Genomic DNA, 10,278 nt, shown 5'->3' on the forward strand with positions numbered 1-10,278 from the left:
CATAGAAGTGTGACAATAACTGGCTATAAGATTTAGGAAATATCACATATATTAAATGAGATTTACTACTTTTACAAGAAAAGAAAAAAAATTGCTAAATAATCTCTAAGAGTTATTCCATTATTTCATTCAGATCCAGGGACTAGACATTTGTTGTTAAGGTGTTGAAAGGTTGTTGTTGAATCACATGAATACACCAGGATTCTTGGCTCCCGGAGAAGAATTCAATCTGGGGCCAGAGACAAGGCTTGATTGCTCAGAGCTTTTGTGTAATAAAGTTTTATTAAAGTATAAAGGAGATAGAGAAAGCTTCTGACATAGGCATCAGAAGGGGGCAGAAAGAGTACCCGCTTGCTAGTGTTAACAATGAGGTTATATAATCCAAAGAAGGTCTGGAGGTTGTAAAGACTTCATCAGACCCACTCCCATAATTTACATCTTAAGGTAACACTGTCCTCAGGCAAGATACATCCTTGTAAAGACCAGGTCTACTCCCATAATTAACATTTTAAGATAACAAAAGGTTGAATCCAAAGACTGTCCTTAGGCAGGATACATTATTGTTATATAATCCTAAGGAATGTGGAGAAAAGAAAAAAAAAAAAAGCTTGTCCTTTCTTCCTCCTTGAGAATTCCAGACCCCTCTCTCCTTGGGGATCCCTAGACTCCCTATCAACTTGCCTAGGAACTGACTCTCTCATTCCCCCCTTTTCTTTTAGGAGAATTATGTTGCCTAGGGAAAAGGGGCATCGTTCTCGTTCCATAACTGCTTCCGAGCTGACAAGGGACGTTGTCCCTAAATTGGTGAGGCAACATATTCTCCTAATCCTCATATTGAGGATATCTGATGCAGGGGCCCCAAATAGTAGCTGGAGGAAGCTACAGCAGTAGCAGGAGTTTGAGCAACCATTTGTAACTTAAAAGCTTTCATGCGGCTAGAACAAATCCAGTTATACAATTACAGATGTAGGCAACACAGTCATTAAAACAAGTTAAAATCGAAATTAAAAGTCACATTATGTCCATAGTTAAAGTACAAAGTGTTGCACCAGTCCATTTTAGGGTTGGTAGATGTCATCAGATGAAGAAGAAACATCTCATGTGATTGTTGTCAAAGGTATTCACAGACTTGGAGAAAGTCTTTTCCTTGAAGTGGGGATGTCCACCACGGGAAGCCTTCCATTGACGAAGAGGGGAGCGCTCCACAGACCCAGCAGTTTATCCTTTAGATCCTCCCGAGCTGTATGGTTTAAAGTTAGGAATTGAGAACAATCGTGATCAGGTGTTTCATTTTCCTTCTCAGGAAGGAAAGTGGCAGGATTTAAATTTCTACAAACTTTAAGCTTAGTTACTGGTCCTTCTAACAACAATGACTGATACTTAAGAAGCCTACTGTCTGTCATCCAAATATTAACCTTAGAATTTAAGATTCCACTCACATCATGAGAAGTCAGTACAGTAAGGTTTCATCCATTAATTCTTTTTAAAGCTTCAGGTGCTAATAAAGCCGCTGCCCCAATTACTCTTAGGCAGTGGGGCCACCCACGTGAAACTACGTCTAATTCTCTGCTTAGATAAGCAACAGGTTGCTGGTGAGACCCTCGGGGTTGTGTCAAAACTCCCAATGCCACACCTTTTCTTTCAGTGACAAACAAATTAAATTCTGACCCTGTGGGCAAGCTCAGAGCTGGAGCTTGCAGGAGAGCAGTCTGAAGAACCTTAAAAGCCTTTTGAGTTTCTGGAGACCAAACCAGTTTGTCGGTTTGGGCCTGTTGAGTTTCAGCTATAAGTTTATATAAAGGCCGGGCAAGTTCCCCGTAACCCGGAATCTAAATGCGACAGTAACCTGTGATTCCCAAAAATCTTCTCAATTGTCTTAAAGTCATAGGTAGGGGGTGATTTAGTATAGGTTTAATTCTCTCAGGGCCTATGGCCCTAGTCCCTTCTGATAGGATTAGGCCCAGATATCTAACCGATTGTTGACAAAGCTGAGCCTTTTCTCTTGATGCCTTGTAACCACAGTCCGCCAGAAAGTTTAAGAAATCTTAAGGCTCGCGAACAAGCTTCCTCTGTCTCAGCACAGAGCAAAATATCATCTACATATTGTAACACCACTGTTTCAGAGCTATTAAAGTTTTGTAGATCTCGTGACAAACTTTGTCCGAATAAGTGAGGACTGTCACGAAATCCCTGGGGCAAAACTGTCCAGGTTAACTGAGAAGCTGGCTGTGTAGGGTCTTCAAAGGCAAATAGAAATTGGCTTTCTTCTGCCAAAGGCACTGAATAGAAGGCATCCTTTAAATCAATTACTGAGAAATATTTGGCTCGATCAGGAATTTCAGACAATAGAGTATAAGGATTAGGCACCACGGGGTGTAAAGGAACTACAGCCTCATTTATTCGTAAATCTTGAACTAGTCTCCATTTACCATTCGATTTCTTTATACCCAAAATAGGAGTGTTGCAAGGACTGTTACAGGGAATAGTCCCTGCTCCTTTAAATTTTCGATGATGGGTTTTAACCCTTCCTTAACTTCAGGTTTCAGTGGATACTGCTTCTTATGTGGAAATACGTGTGGGTCTTTGAGCTTAACAACTACAGGAATAGCATTTTGTGCTCGACACACAGATTTTCCATCAGCCCATACTCTAGGATTTACATTTTGTTCAACTAAAGGGAGAGAAAGGGAGGACTCCATATTCATGAAAACAGAGGCATGGACCTTGCTCAGTATATCCCTTCCCAAGAGGGGTGAGGGAGATTCTGGCACAATCAGAAACTCGTGTGAAAACAGCACAGAATCTCAGTTGCAAGATAAAGAATAACTGAAATAATACCTTTTGGCTCGTCCAGACAGTCCCATTACGGAAGCAGATCGGGAAGAAAGTGGGCCAGGGGCTTCAGTGAGCACAGAATAAGTTGCCCCAGTATCTAAAAGGAAATCGACGGATTGGCCCCCACAACTATTAATACCCGGGGTTCCTCAGGTGTAATTAGGATGGGAGCTTGTGTGGGGACCCCCGGGCACCTTCAGTCCTGATTGTCTTGAGAGTCCGACCCGGGAGACCTACGTACGCCTCTGGGGGCAGTCTCTCTTCCAGTGTGGTCCTTTGCAGGCCGGACATGGAGCCGGGGGCGGCTTAGATGCCTGAGGGCAATCCCGCTTGAGGTGCCCCTCCTTTCCACAGTAGTAGCAAGCCCATCCCTTTTTACCTGGGCCCCTCTGGGCATTTTTCTCAGGCTGTTTAAGAACGTTTTTCATAGCCATGGCGAAGGCTTCCGCCTTTTTCTTTGTCTTTTTTTTGCCTTTCTTTCTTTTCCTCATATTCCCTACCATAATAGACTGTCTGAGCCAGTTGTAACAGAGTACCTAAAGACTGATTTGGTCCATACGCCTGTTTTAATAGCTTACGGCAGATATCTGGAGCCGACTGAGTGAGAAATCTATCCTTTAAGATCACTTTTCCCTCTTCACTTTCGGGATCAATCTCAGTGAATCCGCGAAGGCCTTCTCTCAGTCTATCTAGGAATTTACCAGGAGCTTTTTCCTCCTGTTCTATATCTGCCAATTTGCCATAGTTTAAAGGCTTAGAACGTGCCTGCCTAAGTCCTTCAAGAATACACCTAACAAAATGACTCTGATCCCATCTTCCTTTAGCTGTGTTATAGTCCCAGTCTGGTTCTATAGTTGGGACCGCCTGATTCCCAGTGGGGAGGGCCGCTATCTCGTTCTCCCTCTTCCCTACTGATTCATTACCAAGCCATTCATCTCTATAAGCAACCGCTTTTTCCAAAACTCGAGTCTTTGACTCGGGAGTCAGCGTTTGTCCCAAGATATACATCACATCCTTTCAAGTGAGGTCATAAAGCAGAGTAACACCTTTAAAAGCTCTAATATATTTTTCTGGGTCATCTAAATAGTCTCCCAGATCCTCCTTGATTTTTTGTATTTCTTGATAAGAAAAAGGCTTATTAACTCTCACAGACTGATTATTTCTCCCAGTGGGTGTTTCATAAAGAGGCAACAGCTTCTGTGGCTGTTCCTCAGTCTCTCTGGCTGCTCTGCGCATATGATCCCAGGGATAGATTGGAGAAACCTGTTTTTCCTCTTCTCTTTGTCTCCTGTCCTCCATCTCATCTCTTACTTCGATGGTCTGAGTTTCTACTGAAACCAGAGTAGTCTGAGGTCGTACTGAGACAGGAGTTGTTTGGACCTCCATGTGGGCAGTTTGAATCTCAGTTTGGAGTCCCCAGCACGGGGGCAGAGTAAGAGGACAGAAGGGAGCTGAAGGTTTCACGCCCAAATCTATACCCTTAGGACATAAGTCTGGCATATTTCACAGAGAGTAAAAGGGCAACACATATGCTACTTCTACCCATTTCCCTTGTTCCTTACAGAACCGGTCTAATTGTAGAACAGTATTATACTTAAGAGACCCTCCAACTGGCCACCGTTCGCCGTCCTCCAATGGATACTGTGGCCATGCAGTATCACATAGGAAGACCAGGTGTGTCTTCTTTAAGCCCTGGGGATCAAATCTATCCCAGTTTTGCAGGATACAGATCAAAGGAGTGAGGCTGGAATTGTTAGCTCCCATCTGTAAGAGAGAAAAAAAGCGACCAGCGCCATTTTTTCTACCGGAGGCGTCCCTCCCTGCTCTAGATGGGGGTGTAGACAGACGTTACACCAAAAGCTTTTCCTTCCTGGTCGGACTTAGTCTGTCCCTTACCGACGCAGGCGCCGTACTCGTCCCTCCCGGTTCTACCACCGAGATGGGGTGGGGATGTACCAGGGGTAGACTTGATAGCATCCCTACTTGACGTCCAGCTCTTCACCCTTAACCTTGTTTGCCTCTGATGTCACCTGGGGTGAATCAGAGTAACCTTCTGGAATGCCTCCCAAGCTAAAACCGCTGTGGGAAACATTCGTCACCTGAGTGCCTGTGCACGACCCTGAGTATTTCCTGACCACAATAAGACCGACGCGAACATAAAACTGAGATGTTCTTTCCAAGCATCACCACACCAGTATAACAGCCTCCTCTGATCCACTAAGAGCCAGCGTTACCAAAGGAAAAAACCCATCACAGTCTCAATCTGAGTAACCTTTAACCTCAGAGATGTTCTGGGAGCTAGAGCTCCATCTAGCTTCCGAACTTTCGATTCCTAGCGAGGCTAGACACTTTCTTGACTACCAATCCAAGTTTGGGACCTAAGCCACAGTATACAGTAACAATATAGATCACAAGTCTCTTGAAAGTCTATGATCCGATAGATTAGGTTAGTACTTCTAATTCCCAAGGGAGTTATGAAATGGTCAAAGAGACCAAAAAGTTTGACCGAGAAAGGAAAGTTCGGTCCACACGCTTTGCCCATCTCTGGTCGGTTCCTGAAAGAGACATTGGGTGTCTCTTGGCATTGGCAGGTCGGTATAACGCCCCTACAGGTTTCTGCCATAAGCCGTATGAGATCACTGTGGAACCGCAGAACAGGGCCCCTTACTTGCTTCATGCAGGGACTGCCATTCATTCACACAAGCACACGGTAGAGTTAGTAAAGCACAGCAGAAAACATGTTCCCTAAGAGAACAAAGAACTAAAGCTCCAAGCATCCTTACCTTGTCCTGAAGGATCTCGGACGAGCCCCCAAGATGAAAGGTTGTTGTTGAATCACGCGAATACACCAGGATTCTTGGCTCCCAGAGGAGAAGAATTCAGTCTGGGGCCAGAGACAAGGCTTGATTGCTCAGAGCTTTTGTGTAATAAAGTTTTATTAAAGTATAAAGGAGATAGAGAAAGCTTCTGACATAGGCATCAGAAGGGGGCAGAAAGAGTACCCGCTTGCTAGTGTTAACAATGAGGTTATATAATCCAAAGAAGGTCTGGAGGTTGTAAAGACTTCATCAGACCCACTCCCATAATTTACATCTTAAGGTAACACTGTCCTCAGGCAAGATACATCCTTGTAAAGACCAGGTCTACTCCCATAATTAACATTTTAAGATAACAAAAGGTTGAATCCAAAGACTGTCCTTAGGCAGGATACATTATTGTTATATAATCCTAAGGAATGTGGAGAAAAGAAAAAAAAAAAAAAAGCTTGTCCTTTCTTCCTCCTTGAGAATTCCAGACCCCTCTCTCCTTGGGGATCCCTAGACTCCCTATCAACTTGCCTAGGAACTGACTCTCTCAGTGTCTCCAAATAAAATTTTAGCAATTCATTACACCTGATTAGAGGGGGGATGAGTCAGCACAGATTATCAGCTACACACCACTGAAATAAGTAATCACAGTTTAAATTCTCCACTATAGATAATTCCAGGAAGAAATTTTCATACATTCTATAAAGGGAAAATAAAACAGAATGTAAAATAAAGCTTGAATACTCAGAACAGGTAGAATCTTTTGATGTATCACTTTGTTTCTTATGCTGTTGAATTATCCTTTATCATTAATTTTCCTATGACTAATACTTACTATGGAAGTCATAAATGTTGTTTAGCTACACCTTGTGAGTGTATCGGAGAAGGCAATGGCACCCCACTCCGGTACTCTTGCCTGGAAAATCCCATGGACGGAGGAGCCTGGTGGGCTGCAGTCCATGGGGTCGCTAAGAGTCGGACACGACTGAACGACTTCCCTTTCACTTTTCACTTTCATTTATTGGAGAAGGCAATGGCAACCCACTCCAGTGTTCTTGCCTGGAGAATCCCAGGGACAGGGGAGCCTGGTGGGCTGCCGTCTATGGGGTCGCACAGAGTCGGACACGACTGCAGCACCCTTTATGTTTATGCTTTATGTGAGTGTATGCATGGTCATAGGGCAACCTTAAACTGACTGGAAAATTTTGACATCTGAGTGTGAACTCTGACCAGAGTGGGATAATGGGAGATTATGCAAGAGGGATTTTTCTTTTGACTGGGAGTGACTCAAATGTCCTATTCAGGTAGAGACATAATTTTCTTGGTCTTCAATGTACTTTCTTAGATTATTACATACATATATGTAATAATATATATTATATACATATACATACTTAATGTCTCTTTTTTGATATATATATGTGTATATATATACACATATATGTATATATACATATGTACAAGAAAGACTGAGAGAGACAGAGAAACACACAGAGAGAGAAAAAGACTTAACAACAGTTAGTAGAGGAACAACTGAGCATTTTTTCATTAAAATTCATTTTCTTGTGTGAGAAGATGACAAAGTGAGTGAATAAAAGTAAGGTTATAAACATTTTATGTACATTTTCATATATTTTTACAGGGAAGTTTGCAATATCCATCCTTGTTTCTTCACTGAGGATGTATGTGCTCACTTGTGGGAAAGCTGCAAAAATTCTACAAATGCATGGACATAAGAGATCTGTAAAGTGCTTTCTTCCTCTCAGATCCTTTAACAGTCTTTTCTGCCAGTGTCTACTTGAGGTTGAGGTACAAACTTAGCTGGTAATGTTCACTTATTTAAAAATCTTATCATAAGAAAGCTAAATTCTCCCAGAGCAAAATATACTAGTAAAAATTAAAGGGCCTTGTCCCAAATCTCTCTTTTTGGAATTTTACTCTTAGTATATCTTTTTAACCATCTCTACTTTTACATACCCCACATAAGCACCCAAAATTTTCAGTCTGCACTTTCAGCTTCAACCTAAAGCATAATGTTTGTGTTTATATTAAGTTTTGAATTCTGTATTTTATATTTACCAGGGTAATTTACTTTTCTATTACTTATTAGGTGAGATTATTTAAGTTTTAAATCTATTATTTTTTAAATTCAATCTTTAAAAAAAATAATCATAGTGTTTTATTTTTCATCAGTTTCACTTAATCTTATTATGTGATATTACTAATAACATTAGTTTTGAGATTTTACATTTTATTTTCTCACTATATTCAACTTATAAGATTGAGATTTTCAAGGACAATTTTGGATTTCTGGAAAATTTATGAAAATAGTAGAGTTCCCAGATCTTCTATTATTAACATCTTATACCAATATGGTATATCTGTTACAATTAATGAAGCAATATACATATAGTATTATTAACTAAAGTTTATATTTTATTTGTATTTCCTTAATTTTTAACTTATATATAATTTTGTATTCTGGGATCCTATCCAAGAAAATAAAATGAATTTATATATTATAGATCAGGTTCCTGATGACCATGTCTCAGGTTTATTTATTTATTTTTTTTTTGAATGACTGATAATTTTGAGGATTACTAGTCAGGTATTCAGAAGACTGTCTCTTTACTGATTTTTTTTTTGATGTTTTTCTTATGATTAGTTTGGTATTACAGATTTGCCATGAGAAAATCACAAAGGTAAATTTCCATTTTCATCACATCATATAAAAGGTACATTAAAAACATGACTTATCACTGTTGAAATTGATCTTTATCATCTGCTAAAGTAGTGTTTGTCAGATTTTACACTGTAAAGTTACTTTTTAATCTCCTTTAGATTCACTTTTTATTGCTATATTTCACTTATCTATATATGTCATTTTTTGATGCACTTTTGATACACTACTTTTGATACACTATCATTATCTTATATCTTTTTCCTTTCTGAAGAAATACTGGTTAAATATTTAGCCAAATACAGTTTAATCTGGATCATATATTTTCTACTTGCTTAGATGTTTACACTGATATATTATCCAAGAAGAAACGTTTGCATAACAGTTAGATTTATGTATATCTTTTTTGTAAAACTATATATGGTAGATTTCCCATGTTGGATTATATATGTGTGTGTGTGTGTGTGTGTGTGTGTATAAAAGTGAAAGTGAAGTCGTTCAGTCATGTCTGACTCTTTGCAACCCCGTGGACTGTGGCCCACCAGACTCCTCCATCCGTGGGATTCTCCAGACAAGAGTACTGGAGTGGGTTGCCATTTCCTTCTCCAGTAGATCTTCCCAACCCAGGGATCAAATGCAGGTCTCCTGCATTGCAGGCAGATGCTTTACCATCTGTGCCACCAGGGAAGCTCATATGTATATAACTAACCTAATAAATATAGTATATTTGGTTCTCAAACTTAACAATCTGAAGATTACATTTAAAATACCAGCTCTCACCCTAGAGAGCTGGTATTTTAGAATAGTCAGATTTAGCACATTTTCTGTGGGTCCTAAGAATAGGCATTTTTAGTGGACACCTCAGATAATTCCGATATTGGTGTACTGACATCACACTTCTCAGCTACAAGAGGAATTTTTACTATCTTGGATTTGTCATCAGCAATATCTGAGTTTTACCAATTCCTAATTATTATAATCTATGTAACCTTGAGCAATATACTTTATCTCTAAAACCCAGTTATCTCTAAAGTGGAGATAATAATAGAATTTTATATGGATAATGTAGCTAAATCAACAGTTAGCACAGTGCTTAATATAAACTGTGAGAGAGAGTTGAATAAATGTTGACTTTATTGTGTAGAATGGGATAGTAAACAATTTCATAAGTTTTCCTCTAATTGTCTTCAAACTTTGTTCAGTAAATGATACTGTTTTTTTTTTTCAAATTAAATCTATGCCTCTCAAAATATCAATCATAGAATTCTAAAATGTGTACCCTTTCCCAATACAACAACAAGTCTAAATGTTGCAATGATATACCAAAACTTTGGGGAAAATATTTTCTATTTACACATCTTGAGATATTCTTTCTTTCTGCAGGAGAATGTGATCTTAAGAATTAAATGATAAGGCTTTGAATTAAAAGATTACTTCCTAGATAATATTTTCTTCTTTAAAGGGAGAGAACATTATCTTTGTTTTCTCTGAGATTAACAATACTTGCTATCATTTAATAGCCAAAAACATTCTCATATTCAGTAATGCATACAATCTCAACACAAATGTGATTTTCAACATTTGACTATGAGAACACTGAAAAACAGAGGGATTCTAGAATTTTCTTAGATTATTTAGCAAATTCAAATTCCATAGCTACAAACTGGATGTGAGGCAGGCAGAAAGAAAATTCAAAAATCTTTTTTTGAGCCTGATAACAGAAAGTGGAGAGAGATGTCATTAACATATTGAACTTGATTTATAATTTATAATGTAAGCATATTTTGAAAACACTAATCTATCATTGATTTAGATTATACCTGAGTGGTCTAGTGGTTTTCCCTACTTTCTTCAATTTAAGTCTGAATTTGGCAATAAAGAGCTCATGATCTGAGTCACAGGCAGCTCCCTGTCTTGTTTTGCTGACTGTACAGAGCTTCTCCATCTTGATTTTGG

At 39.3% G+C, this 10,278-nt stretch overlaps 1 long non-coding RNA gene across 1 annotated transcript; it reads right to left on the bottom strand.

Moving 5' to 3' along the window:
* Positions 1-263: 263 nt before the first annotated feature.
* Positions 264-6,186, bottom strand: LOC129657915 (uncharacterized). The gene is made up of 2 exons (XR_008717168.1): positions 5,619-6,186; positions 264-1,240 (listed from the first exon to the last, which is right to left on the bottom strand). It is a non-coding gene; the product is annotated as an uncharacterized LOC129657915 (long non-coding RNA).
* Positions 6,187-10,278: the final 4,092 nt, after the last annotated feature.

The sequence above is a fragment of the Bubalus kerabau genome, chromosome 7 (genome assembly GCF_029407905.1).
Source record: "Bubalus kerabau isolate K-KA32 ecotype Philippines breed swamp buffalo chromosome 7, PCC_UOA_SB_1v2, whole genome shotgun sequence".
NCBI classification, from domain to species: domain Eukaryota; kingdom Metazoa; phylum Chordata; class Mammalia; order Artiodactyla; family Bovidae; genus Bubalus; species Bubalus kerabau.